The following is a 12680-nucleotide window of genomic DNA, read 5'->3' as shown; positions in this document are numbered from 1 at the left end:
TGAAACGGTGAGGCCTGACTGTGAAGGGGTCTGGGCAAAGGGTCCTCAGAGCAGAAACCAGGTGAGCAAGGCTGCAACCCTGAGCCCTGAGCTGGCTCTGAGCTGCTCACCGGGGTGGGGGGGGGAGGCGCGAGCGGGCCTTTGTTGGGGCGCGTTCCCCGGGCTAGGCAGCAGGCTAGCCTGGCAATGCAGCTGGACTCTGTCTCTTAAAAATAAACAGTGACGGGGCCGGCAGATGGTGCGCTGGTTAAAGGTGCTGGACTCCCACATGGCTGACGGCAGTTCGAGTCCTGGGCCTGGTAGCTTGCTTCTCACTTTCCTTCTCTCTCTCTCTCTCTCTCTCTCTCTCTCTGTCCCTAACCCCGCCCATCCCTCTCTGGTCAAATTTAAAAATAGATGAATAAATAAATAACATAATCCTTTAAAGATAAGTAAACGGTGAGGCGATGTGCCAGTACGTTTGGGCCAGTCAGTGGCCTGGTGGTCATGTGGCACACGGCTGACCTGGCAGCTGGAGAAGCAGCTGAGGGCACGGGCCTGCATGCCCGAAATCCCGAACCGGGCAGCGAGACGGGGTGTGCTGCAGCCGCCCTCGTGGGGTGCTTTCTCTGTCCTTCTCTAGCCAGCGCATACGCCGTCCAGCCTATTAAAATAGCAGGGGACAGTATGTCCAATAAGAGGCAGTGCGTCTCCAGCCACGGTCTGCGGACATAGCGAGTGCTAGCCCACGCCCCACGCACCCCTGCAGGGCTCTGCCTCCCTAGCAAAGGGTCAGTGGGCAGAGGCGCTCCCTGACGCAGCACAGCCCGCCCTGTGTCCACGCCCTCCCGCCTCCCTACCTGGCCCCTCTTGGCCACTGTAGCTGTCCCTGCTGCTTTGTCTTTCTTTTCTATTTAGTTTTTGCTATAGGGTGCGTGCGCTCCCCAGAGACAGACAGTGAGAGACAGAGGAAGTGAGAAAGCACCCCCAGAGGGGATGACCTCACCACAATCCCTTCTCCATCCTCTTCTCAAGAGTCTGGGCACATACACCTGTGCCTGGTGTGGTTTTCTTTGCTTTCTTTCTTTCTTTTTTTTTTTTTTTTTAGAGATTTTTGCCTTATGGTACATATGCTCACAGGAGAGAGAGACAGAGACAGTGAGAGGGAAAGGGAGAAATCATACCCCACCAGGGGAAATGGCTATGCCACAATCTCTTCTCCTCCTGGGATCTTGGGCACACATGCACACTGGATCCAGGACTTGAACCGTGGTCCACCATGTGGGAGTCCAGCAACATGACTACTATGCCATCTGCGGGCTCCTCCCCCAGGCAGTGCGTGTCTCTAGAGCAGAGCCGGTCCCTCCCCCTGCTTCCCAGGGCAGAGCACAGGGCCCCTGCGGTGCACCGAGGGCTATTTGCTGATGCTCGCACTTATTGGCGGGCCAGGCCCCAAGCTAAGCGGCCCTGTGCGTCACCTCTTTAACTCTTACAGCCGTCCCATGACGTCGCTGCTACCCAGAAGTCCATTTTACAGGTGAGGAACTGAGGTCACGTCCCAAGGAACTGCGGGGCACGCGGAGGTTGAGCCACCTTCAGCCTCGGGCCTGCGCCTCTCCATGGAGTTGTTTTCGCCTGTCCTCGGGTTGTGAGCGCGGAAAGGGAGAGGGAAAGGCCTCCTTGCCGTCCCGTAGTGGCTAGCGAGCCGCCTTGCACACGCGAGGTAGGAACACAGGGACGTGGGAGAGAGCGGGCCTCAGGAAAGCACGACACGCTTTCACGCAGAAAACCAGAAAACGTCATGACCTTCTGACAGCCCACGGCTCTCAGCAACAGCAGTGTGTTCTGTTGGTTTATGAGCCAGAGGGTGAATGCAGCTTGTGAGAGAGACAGAGACAGAGAGACAGAGATAGAGGGAGGGAGAGGGAGGAAACACCCCCAGTGGGTGTGGTCACGCTGCAGTCTCTTCTCCATTTTCCCATTCCAGAATTCGGGACGCACACACATGTGCCTGGTGCGTTTCTCAAGCTGCAATGGGATTGGAACTGTGCAGTCGGCCACGTGGGACCCAGCTCCCTTAGTCACGAGGCCATGGGGCCAGCCCAGAGACAGTCGTTTTCTGTTTTTAGATTGTTTGCCAAGGGGTGCTTGTGCTTGCTGAGAAGAGACTGAGACAGAGAAGGAGAGAGAGTGAGAAATCACCCCCTGGGGGGCAGGGATGGCCACACTGCAATTCCTTCTCCTCCATTCTCCCCTAGGGATTTGAGGCATGTAGGCTTGCATATGTACCTGGCGTGTTTTTCAGGTCACGGGTCTGGGACTCGAACTGTGAAGTCAGCCATGTGGTATCTGGCTCCCTTAATTATCATGCCATTTGCTGGCCCCAGGACAAGTGTTATTTATTTTTTTTTTAAGAGAGACATTTTCCATAGGGCGTGTGTGCTCTCCAGAAAGACAGAAAGTGAGAAATCACCCCCCTTGGGGATGGCCATGCCATAATCCCTTCTCCATTTTCCTCTTGGAATTTTTGGGCATATGCACATGCACCCAGTGTGAGTTTTAAGCCGCCAGGTCTAGGTCTTGAACCTTCAACTACTTGGGAGTCCAGTGAGGTAACCATTATGCCATCTGTTGGTCCTGGAACAGGAGTTCTTTTTTATTATTTTAATATTTATTTATTTGCTTTTATTTGTTATTTTTAGTTTTTAATTTGACCAGCGAGACAGAGAGAGAGAGAGAAAGGGAAAGTGAGAAAGCAAGCTGCCAGGTCTGAGACTCGAACCGTGGTCATCCATGTGGGAATCCAGCACCTTTAACCACCACTCCTCCTGCTGGCCCTGGACAAGAATTCTTAACAATGATACTCAAGAGAATTATACTGCAGGCTCACGGAGCACAGAGCGCACTTTGCAAAGCCCTCACGACTGGCCGGTCTACCTGCATCGTGCTCTTCTCAGGCCTCAGAACTCAGCAAGGCCAGCTCCACAGTTCAAAGCTTGAGGGACAATGGCAGATAGAATGGCTCTCTGAGGTCTCGCAGCTCCTTAGTGACAGAGCAAGGGCGGGAACACATCCAGCCTCCACCTGGGCCATTGTCCTACTGCATTCCCACATTCACCTTGATTCTGCCAACCCGGTGGGACAGAAGTCCAGGAGCAGGGCGCTGCCACCCCTGGGCAGGGCTGTGGGGACATGTCCGTGGCCACCACGCTCCCTCACCCCTCACACTTCCTGCCTTCCAGCCCCTTCTCCAGGCCAGGCTTCCTTCTCTGCCATCCTGAGAAGCCCTTGTTTACAAGCAAGTTCCTCTGACCTCGCTGACTCCGCCCTGAACACCGCCTGGTCCAGACTCCCTGGAGGAGGCCGCTAGCTCTGGGCTCCCCGCCGAGGTGGCTTTGCCCCAGGGTCATTTGTCAGTGTCTGCAAACATTTGAATGTCTGTAGCTGGGGAGAGGGTTGCCCTGGCACCCGGAGGACAGAGCCGGGGTGCTGCTGAACGCCCTGCACAGGACAGCCCCCAGAAGGACGGCAGGCCCAGAGGCTGGTGCCTCTGTCACTGAGGAGGTGCAGCCCTGCTCTGGGGGAGGACAGGACGTCCTGCACCAACCTCCCAGCTCGGCCGGTCTCCCACGCCCTGCCCAGGAGCTCTCACCCATCATGGCCACTGGATCTGGCCATCTGGGGTCCCACTTTGTCTCCCACAGAGTGCAAAACATAGCAGACTTTTTAAATGAGACCCAGGTGGAGCCCTGCAGAAGGCTGGCATTTCAAGAAATTGTTCTTTATTTATTTTCTTAGGTTTTTGCTGTAGGGCACATGTGCTCACCTAGCTTGAGAGAGACAAAGAAGGGAAGTGAGAAGTCACTTTAAGAGTCAGTGGCTCCAGGACCAGCAGACAGCATAATGGTTATGACGCTGGACTCTCATGTAGTCAGCCGACCTGGCAGCTTAAAACTCATGTCAGGTGTGTGTGCGTGCGTGCCCAAGATCCCGAGAATTGAGAAGGGATTGCAGCATGGCCATCCCCCCTGGGGGGTGATTTCTCACTTTCTTTCTGTCTCCCTGTCTCTCTGGCGAATGCACACACCCTATAGCAAAAATCTCTATAGGATTAGGCTGGCAATTGGTGTGGGGGTTAAAGGTACTAGATTCCTACATGGCCAACCATGGTTCAAATCCTGGACCTGGCGGCTTGCTTTCTCAGTTTCCCTTTCTCTCTACCTCTCTTTGGTCAAATTAAAAAGTATTAATAATAATAATAGTAATAATAAATAGAGATAAATAAATAAATATTTTTTAAAAGAGTGGATTGCCACATCTCCTCTATTCTCCTGGGATTGGGGGCATGCACACACACATGCCTGCTGAGTTCCAGACTCAAACTGCGGTCAGCCATGTGGGAATCAGCACCACAATCACCTGCCACCTGCTGGTCCCTTCACGTATCTTATATTAACTTAGCTTGTCACAACAAGGTCTCCTGAAAAAAAAAGATACTTCCACTTGCGAGGTATTATTTCCATTTTACCAATGAAAAAGGAGACTCAGAGAGGTCAAGTAAGTTGTTCAAGATCACACAGCTTTAAACTGTCCAACCCAGCTCTGAGCTGGCCAGTCCAATATTCCACTCACTTTCCGCACAAAACGGCATTGGGTAGTGTGGACAGATAGGACACAGCGGATGAAAGCCGTGTTTATTTTTCTCAAACACCAGATCGCCCGCCTCATGTCCCAGCGTGGAGAAGGGCGCTGTGAGCGAAGGAGGGCCGTCTTCCGTGGTTCAGTCTCCCGAGAGCCCGTATCCAGGTTGAACGCTGCGTTGCCAGGCAGACCTTGGGGGACCTCGGGGCCCACTCCTGGCACAGCTGCCCTTCCTGGGAGGAGGCTTCCCCAGCACTGGGCCTCCGCAAGGCCTGCTCTGGCACTGGGGACTTGTTAACAGCCCCGATGCAGGGCTCCGCCTGCCAGCCCGGAGTCTGCTGTGCGTTTATTTTGTTAAGAAGAACACACGCGGTGTGTGCATGCACGCATACGCACACACACGCACTCATCGCTACCCAGAAGGTGAGCTTCGAGCTGTTCAAGTGGGCCTTGGCCGCCTGGGCCCTCTGGCACTTTGTCCTGCCCTCCGTCCTGGATCTGCCTTCCCTGCACTGGGCCATCAGGACTGGAGGGGCCCCTCCTGCCGCTCTGCTAGGTTAACCCCTTCCTTCTGGCCCTCCTCGCCTGGCAAAGGGGCTCTGGGCCAAGCAGCCAGACGCACTGGCTCCGGGCTGCGGATGCCATAAACCGTGTTCCTGGGGGACTCCGAGCCCTCTACGTTCAGAAAGCACAACTGTTTTGTTTGAAAGGCCGGGAGGAGGGAGAGCTAGGGCCGGTCCACATGTTCCTCGTTTGCCATTGGTGGGAGCAGGGGCCCGGCTGCAGGAGGGGTGTGTGGGGAGGGCTGCAGGGCCCGCACAGGAGGGGGCAGCAGGCTGCAGCTGCTGCTGCTGGGAAGTTCTCTTCGGGGAGGAGTGGAGGGAGAGCGCAGGGAAAGGGGTGGGACTTGGGGACAGGGCCGTGTCACGGGGGAGGAGGGAGCAGGTGGCGGCTTGTTTATCTGCTCAGCTGTTCTGTGTCCTGGAGCCTGAGCGAGAGACAGAAGCAGCTGGGGGGAGAGAAAGCAGCGCGGCCTGGGGCCCTGTCCTTCTGCCTCGCCCACAGGTTCTGAAACCGCCAGGCCACCAGGGAGCGGCTCACCGGGGGCTGCCCTCCCGCCAGAGGCTGCTGTGGCCCGTGTGCTTGTTCCTGCCCGGGAGCACCCTGGCACGGCCCCTGCCTGTGCCATGGCCCTGGTTGGGCACACCGGGCTAGCTCCGCCTCTGGCGCCTGGACTGCGGTCTGGTCACGCTGGCCAAGGACTCCACCGTCCTGCCCCAGCCCTGGTCTCGCTCAGACCCAACTGGTGACAGTGGTCTCTGTGGAGACAGGACAGACACACGGAGGAGCCCTGCTCATGTGTCCCCAGTGTCCCCTTCCTGGGCCCCCTCCAGGTCTACCTGTCCTGCAGCCCCAGATGCCTCAGCCCCCTCGTGCCTGCTTGGTCTCGCTGAGCCGTGAAGAGCAGGCCTGAGCGTGGCATGCCAGGCTGTGCCCAGGTCCCTGCCCGGGTCTGTGCCCAGGTCTCCAGGCAAGCAGACCTGCCGGCTCCGCAGAGCAGGGTGAGAGAGGGCTCGTTTTCCTCCCGCGGCCCTCTCTGCAGCTTATTATTTTGTTTGTTTAGACGAGGACATTTGCTGGGACTTCCTTAGCAGACGTCCCCCTCGTCCCCCTGGGCCCGAGGCCTCTGCGGCCTCCCTTAGTGCAGAGCCAGGGCGTCTCGCTGACAAAGGGTCTGCTCAGCTGGCACCCGGCCTGGCGGGCGGCCGCGCCACGCAGATGCCCTTGTAGACGGGCGCCTGCTCCTGTAAGCAGCCCAACAAACACCCACGGCCGCTCTGGAGGAACCCCAACCTCCTGGTGCCCACAGGCGGGAAGGGGAAGGGCGGGCAAGGCCATGGAGACCTGAATGGGAGACTGCGGGAAGGCAGAGGGCCGCCGGGAGCTGTCCCTGTCCCTCCGAGCTTGCAGGAGGGCTGGGCCGAGCAGGGAGGGTGCTCAGAGAGCTCAGCCTGGGGCCCCTGCCGCCTGTGCTCCTGGGCCAGGGGTCTCCTTCCTGTGTAAAATGCAGGCTCCGCTAGGCTCTGCGGGCCCCAGGGTCCTTCCCAGAGCTACATCCCTCTCCCTTTTAGAATGCTAATGTCTTTGTCTATTGCCCATTTCCTTCTCCGACCCAAGGTAGCCCAATAAACTCACCCCTAATGGTGCCTGGCCAGGCAGCCAGCGGGAATTACTGCCGTCTCCTCCCAAACTCAGATGTCCTTCTGGAGCCCCAGTTAAAGCGTCCAAGCCCGGAAGTTTGTCCCGGCAGGCAGGGTTCACAGGCAGCAGGCAGCCTACTGCCTTCTCTGACATTTCGGCACGCCCGTCCCTGTGGGGTCAGTGGCTCCTCTCCCGGGCTAGGGTCCTGAGCTTCCGGAAGGAGCTGTGGGAGCTGCTGTTGGAGCCCTGGCATGTGCCTGCCTTCGCTGGACTCAGCAGGAGCAGCCGTACCTCAGTCCTGCCCTGAACGCAGAGGGCTGACCAGGGGCGAGCCAAACCCAGAGAAACCCTTAGGAAACAGCTTGGGGGCCAGCAGTGGCTTAGTGGTTAAGGCACTGGACTAACATGTGGTCAACCACAGTTTGAGTCCCACGCCTGGTGGCTTGAAATTCACGCCGGGCACGAGTGCATGCATGTCAAAAATTCCAGGAGGAGAATGGAGAAGAAAGGATTGCGGTGTGGCCATCCCCCCGGGGACAATTTCTTGCTTTCTGTCTCTCTGGTGGCCACACATGCCCTATAGCGAAAATGTCTCAATAAATAAATAACAGCTTGACCTACAGTGCCCATTATCCCCTATGACAGTTTTAAAATTTTATTTTACTTTAGGAATCATTTTAGGGACCAGCAGGTGGCATGGTCGTTAAACCGCTAGACACTCCCACATGGCCAACCGTGGTTCAAGTCCCTGACCTGGTGCCTTGCTTTCTCACTTTTCCCCCTTTCTCTCCCTTTCTCTCTCTGTCTCTCTCTGGTCATATTAAAATAAATGAATGAATAAATAAAATTTTAAAAAATTATTTTATTTGTGGCCGGCAGGTGGCATGGTGATTGGCGGTGCTGGAGTCCCACATGGCTGACATGTTCGAGTTCTGGACCTGGCAGCTTGCTTTCTCGTTTTCCCTCTCTCTCTCTCTCTCTCTCTCTCTCTCTCTATCTCTCTCTCTCGCTCTGTCCCTCTCTGGTCAAATTAAAATAAATAAAATTTTATTTAACTTCATTGATGACGTTCCCCTCTTGTAAACGACCTCATCTCTGGGCCCGGCCCTGCAGCTAAGCACCTTTCCCTGCTGTTCCTGCTGTTCCCATCAGGCAGGAAGATGCCTCAAGCTCCCTGCACACTCGCCTCAAGCTCCCTGCACACTCTGTCCCTCCCAGACGCTGTCCTTCGGAGAGAGTCGTGTCTGCCCATCTCCAGGGTGCCTGTTAGAGATACCGCCTGGGTGGCCCAGCCACAGAACCAGGGCTTCTTGGGCTAGCTCTCAGGCCCATTAGGCTCGAAAGCCATTCGGCCTCAGGGGATCCAGGCCAGAGCGAGGGCATCCTTGGAGCTGGAAGAACGCCAGCTGAGGAGGACCAGGTGGGCGAAGCTTGCCCGCAGCTCAAGTCCTACTTACTGGTTTCCAGGGCTTTTGTTATGAGAACTCGCAAGCACACAGGGAGGGAGAAAGTGCAAGGCCCCGCTCAGCAGCGTGCCAGGCTCGTGCTGTCTCGTCTGTCTGGGTAACTCTAACTTCGAGCCCTTTTTCTTGGTTTGCCATGGGCACATGCACTAGGTGAGAAATCACCCCTGGGGGGTGGCCAGCCCTCAACCCCTTCTCCTCGTTCTCCTCCTAGGATTCTGGGCACACACACACACATGCACCTGGTATGAGTTTCAGGATACCAGGTCTGCGACTCAAAAGCATTCGGCCCTGTGGGACTCCAGTGCCTTAACCACCATGCCACCTGCTGGCTACATTTTTTAAAGCTTGTGTATTTCCATGAGACAGAGAGACGCCAGACCTAGCTCAGTCTCAGCTGGCCCTGGTGTCAACCACAGTTTGAGTCCCACGCCTGGTGGCTTGAAATTCACGCCGGGCACGAGTGCATGCATGTCAAAAATTCCAGGAGGAGAATGGAGAAGAAAGGATTGCGGTGTGGCCATCCCCCCGGGGACAATTTCTTGCTTTCTGTCTCTCTGGTGGCCACACATGCCCTATAGCGAAAATGTCTCAATAAATAAATAACAGCTTGACCTACAGTGCCCATTATCCCCTATGACAGTTTTAAAATTTTATTTTACTTTAGGAATCATTTTAGGGACCAGCAGGTGGCATGGTCGTTAAACCGCTAGACACTCCCACATGGCCAACCGTGGTTCAAGTCCCTGACCTGGTGCCTTGCTTTCTCACTTTTCCCCCTTTCTCTCCCTTTCTCTCTCTGTCTCTCTCTGGTCATATTAAAATAAATGAATGAATAAATAAAATTTTAAAAAATTATTTTATTTGTGGCCGGCAGGTGGCATGGTGATTGGCGGTGCTGGACTCCCACATGGCTGACATGTTCGAGTTCTGGACCTGGCAGCTTGCTTTCTCGTTTTCCCTCTCTCTCTCTCTCTCTCTCTCTCTCTCTCTATCTCTCTCTCTCGCTCTGTCCCTCTCTGGTCAAATTAAAATAAATAAATAAATAAATAAAGTTGAATTTTATTTAACTTCATTGATGACGTTCCCCTCTTGTAAACGACCTCATCTCTGGGCCCACTGTTGCAGCTAAGCACCTTTCCCTGCTGTTCCTGCTGTTCCCATCAGGCAGGAAGATGCCTCAAGCTCCCTGCACACTCGCCTCAAGCTCCCTGCACACTCTGTCCCTCCCAGACGCTGTCCTTCGGAGAGAGTCGTGTCTGCCCATCTCCAGGGTGCCTGTTAGAGATACCGCCTGGGTGGCCCAGCCACAGAACCAGGGCTTCTTGGGCTAGCTCTCAGGCCCATTAGGCTCGAAAGCCATTCGGCCTCAGGGGATCCAGGCCAGAGCGAGGGCATCCTTGGAGCTGGAAGAACGCCAGCTGAGGAGGACCAGGTGGGCGAAGCTTGCCCGCAGCTCAAGTCCTACTTACTGGTTTCCAGGGCTTTTGTTATGAGAACTCGCAAGCACACAGGGAGGGAGAAAGTGCAAGGCCCCGCTCAGCAGCGTGCCAGGCTCGTGCTGTCTCGTCTGTCTGGGTAACTCTAACTTCGAGCCCTTTTTCTTGGTTTGCCATGGGCACATGCACTAGGTGAGAAATCACCCCTGGGGGGTGGCCAGCCCTCAACCCCTTCTCCTCGTTCTCCTCCTAGGATTCTGGGCACACACACACACATGCACCTGGTATGAGTTTCAGGATACCAGGTCTGCGACTCAAAAGCATTCGGCCCTGTGGGACTCCAGTGCCTTAACCACCATGCCACCTGCTGGCTACATTTTTTAAAGCTTGTGTATTTCCATGAGACAGAGAGACGCCAGACCTAGCTCAGTCTCAGCTGGCCCTGGTCACAGGTGTGCACAGACCCTAGTGCTCAGGGAGCTCCCAGGACAAGGATCTGCACCTTCCCCTGTGGGCCTGGTTACATTGCCCTGCGGCATTGCTGGGCTCGCTCCAATCGTTTGAAAGTAGACTGTGGGGACAGCGGAGGGCGTAGCAGTTACATCGCCAGACTCCCGCGGTTCGAGTCCCAGACCCGGACGGAAGCTTGACACTCACGCCAAGCACTTGTGAGTGCCCAAGACCCCAGGAGGAGAATGGTGGAGAGGGGATTGTGGTTGACCATCCCATGGGGGGTGATTCCTCCTTTCTCTCTCACTGAGTCTGTCTGTCTGTCTGTCTCTCTCTCTCCCCCGTGAACTCATGTGCCCTAAGGCAAAAACCTCTAGAAGAAAAAATAAAGTCGATTGTGAGCAGGCAACTTTGACCCCTCCGGTGCACACCCAGAAGTAAAGCTACTGCTCTGTATAACCACAGTGCCGTCCCACACCGAACCAGGGGAACACGATGACTTAGCTCAGTCTAATAACAACACCATATTCAGGCCACTGGTAGTGTGCTGGGTAAGACCACTGGACCTGCATGGCCCTGTGGCTCAAGTCTCAGACCAGGCAGCTTAAAGAATCTGAGTGTAGGTAGGTGCGTGCCCAAAATCCCGAGAGGAGAATGGAGAAGGGACTGCCTCGTGGCCATTTACCTGGGGCACGGTTTGGGGGGGTGGTCCTTCTCGCTCTCTCTGGTGAGTGCACATGCCCATAGAGCAAACTAAAAACAGGAACAACAAAAATTGGCTATATTCAACTTTCTCCATTTGAAGTGTCTTCCGGGGACCAGCAGGTGGCCTGGTGGTTAAGGCACTGGGCACTTCCACATGGCCAACCATGGTTCAAGTCCAGGACCTGGTGGCTTGCTTTCTCACTTTCCTTCTCTCGCTCTCTGTGTCTCTTTCTGGTCAAATGAAATGTAATTGAATAAATAAATAAAATTAAATAAAATCATTCTTTCTTTTTTTTTTTTGGAGAGATTTTTGCTACAGGGCGCATGCACTCGCCAGTCAGCCAGAGAGAGACATAGAAACAGAAAGCGAGAAATCACCCCCAGGGGGGATGGTCACGCTGCAATCCCTTCTCCTCCATTCTCCTCTCAGGATTTTGGGCACGCACGCACACGCGCCCGGCGTGAGTTTTAAGCCACCGGGTCCGGGACGTGAACCACGGTCGACTATGTGAGAGTCCAGTGACATAGCCATTACGCTAACTGTTGGTTCCCAATAAAATCATTCTTTAAAAGAAAAGAAAGAAATGTCTTCTGTTGATGTTTTATTTGAACCAGAACCAAATCAATGATCACACTTTGCATTTTGCTGCAATTTGTCCTCAATCTATTTTTAAAAAAGAATTATTTATTTAATTTTATTTATTATTATTATTTTTTAATTTGCCATTGGGCAGGTGTGCTCACCAGAGGAAGACAGAGAGAGAAGGAATAGTCCAGTGTCTTAACCACCACACACCTGCTGGCCCTTCTTCAATCTATTTTAATCTAGAACAATCCCTTTAGTTTTTGTAGTGCTTTTGACTTTTGAAGAGACAGATCGGTTATTTTTTTTTTAAGAATTATTTTATTTAACTTTATTTATTTTATTTATTTATATTTGACCAGAGGGGACAGAGAGAGAGAAAAAGTGAGAAAGCAAGCCGCTAGGTCCGGGACTTGAATCGCGGTTGGCCATGGTGAGAGTCCAGCACCTTAACCACCACAGCACTGCTGGCCCCAGGTCAGTTATCTTCTCTCATGTTTCTACTGCAAATTTCCCTGTCATGTTACTTCACTTATTCCTTTATATTTCCTGGAAACTGAACCTTCAAGCTAGAGGTTTGACTAGTCTCTAAAATTTTGCCGCCTTGGTACTGCCCAGGTTCTGTTTTAATAACGGAGACTGCAGGACGAGCCGATGGCATAACAGTGACGTTGCTGGATTCCCACTTGGTCCACTGTGGTCTGAGTCCTGGACCCAAAGGTTTGACACTCATGCCAGGCGTGTGTGCATGCGTGCCCAAACTCCCAAGAGGAGAAGAGGGGAGAAGGAACTATGGCCTGGCCATCCCCGAGGGAGGTGATTTCTTGCTTTCTATCTCTCTATCTCTTTGACAAATGCACGTGCCCTATAGCAAAAATCTCTCTCTCACACACAAAAGGATGAGAATAAGCTCATCTCTCCAGGGTTATAAAAGAATAAATGTTGGGACCAGCAGGTGGCATGTGGTTGAGGCACTGGACTCCCACATGGCCTGCTGTGGTTCGAGTCCTGGACCTGGCAGCTTGCTTTCTCACTTTCCCTCTCTCTGTCTTTCTCTGGTGAACATATGTGCCCGATAGCAAATAATAATCATAAATTAAATATATATATATATATACATTTGAGAGGTTTTAGAGGTTTTTGCCATAGGGCGTGTGCGCATGCCAGACAGACAGACAGACAGGCAGAAAGCGAGAAATCACCCCCCAGGGGGGATGG

This window comes from Tupaia chinensis, unplaced genomic scaffold (assembly GCF_000334495.1).
Source record: "Tupaia chinensis unplaced genomic scaffold, TupChi_1.0 Scaffold000578_2, whole genome shotgun sequence".
In the NCBI taxonomy this organism is placed as follows: domain Eukaryota; kingdom Metazoa; phylum Chordata; class Mammalia; order Scandentia; family Tupaiidae; genus Tupaia; species Tupaia belangeri.
This window is presented reverse-complemented; position numbering follows the sequence as displayed.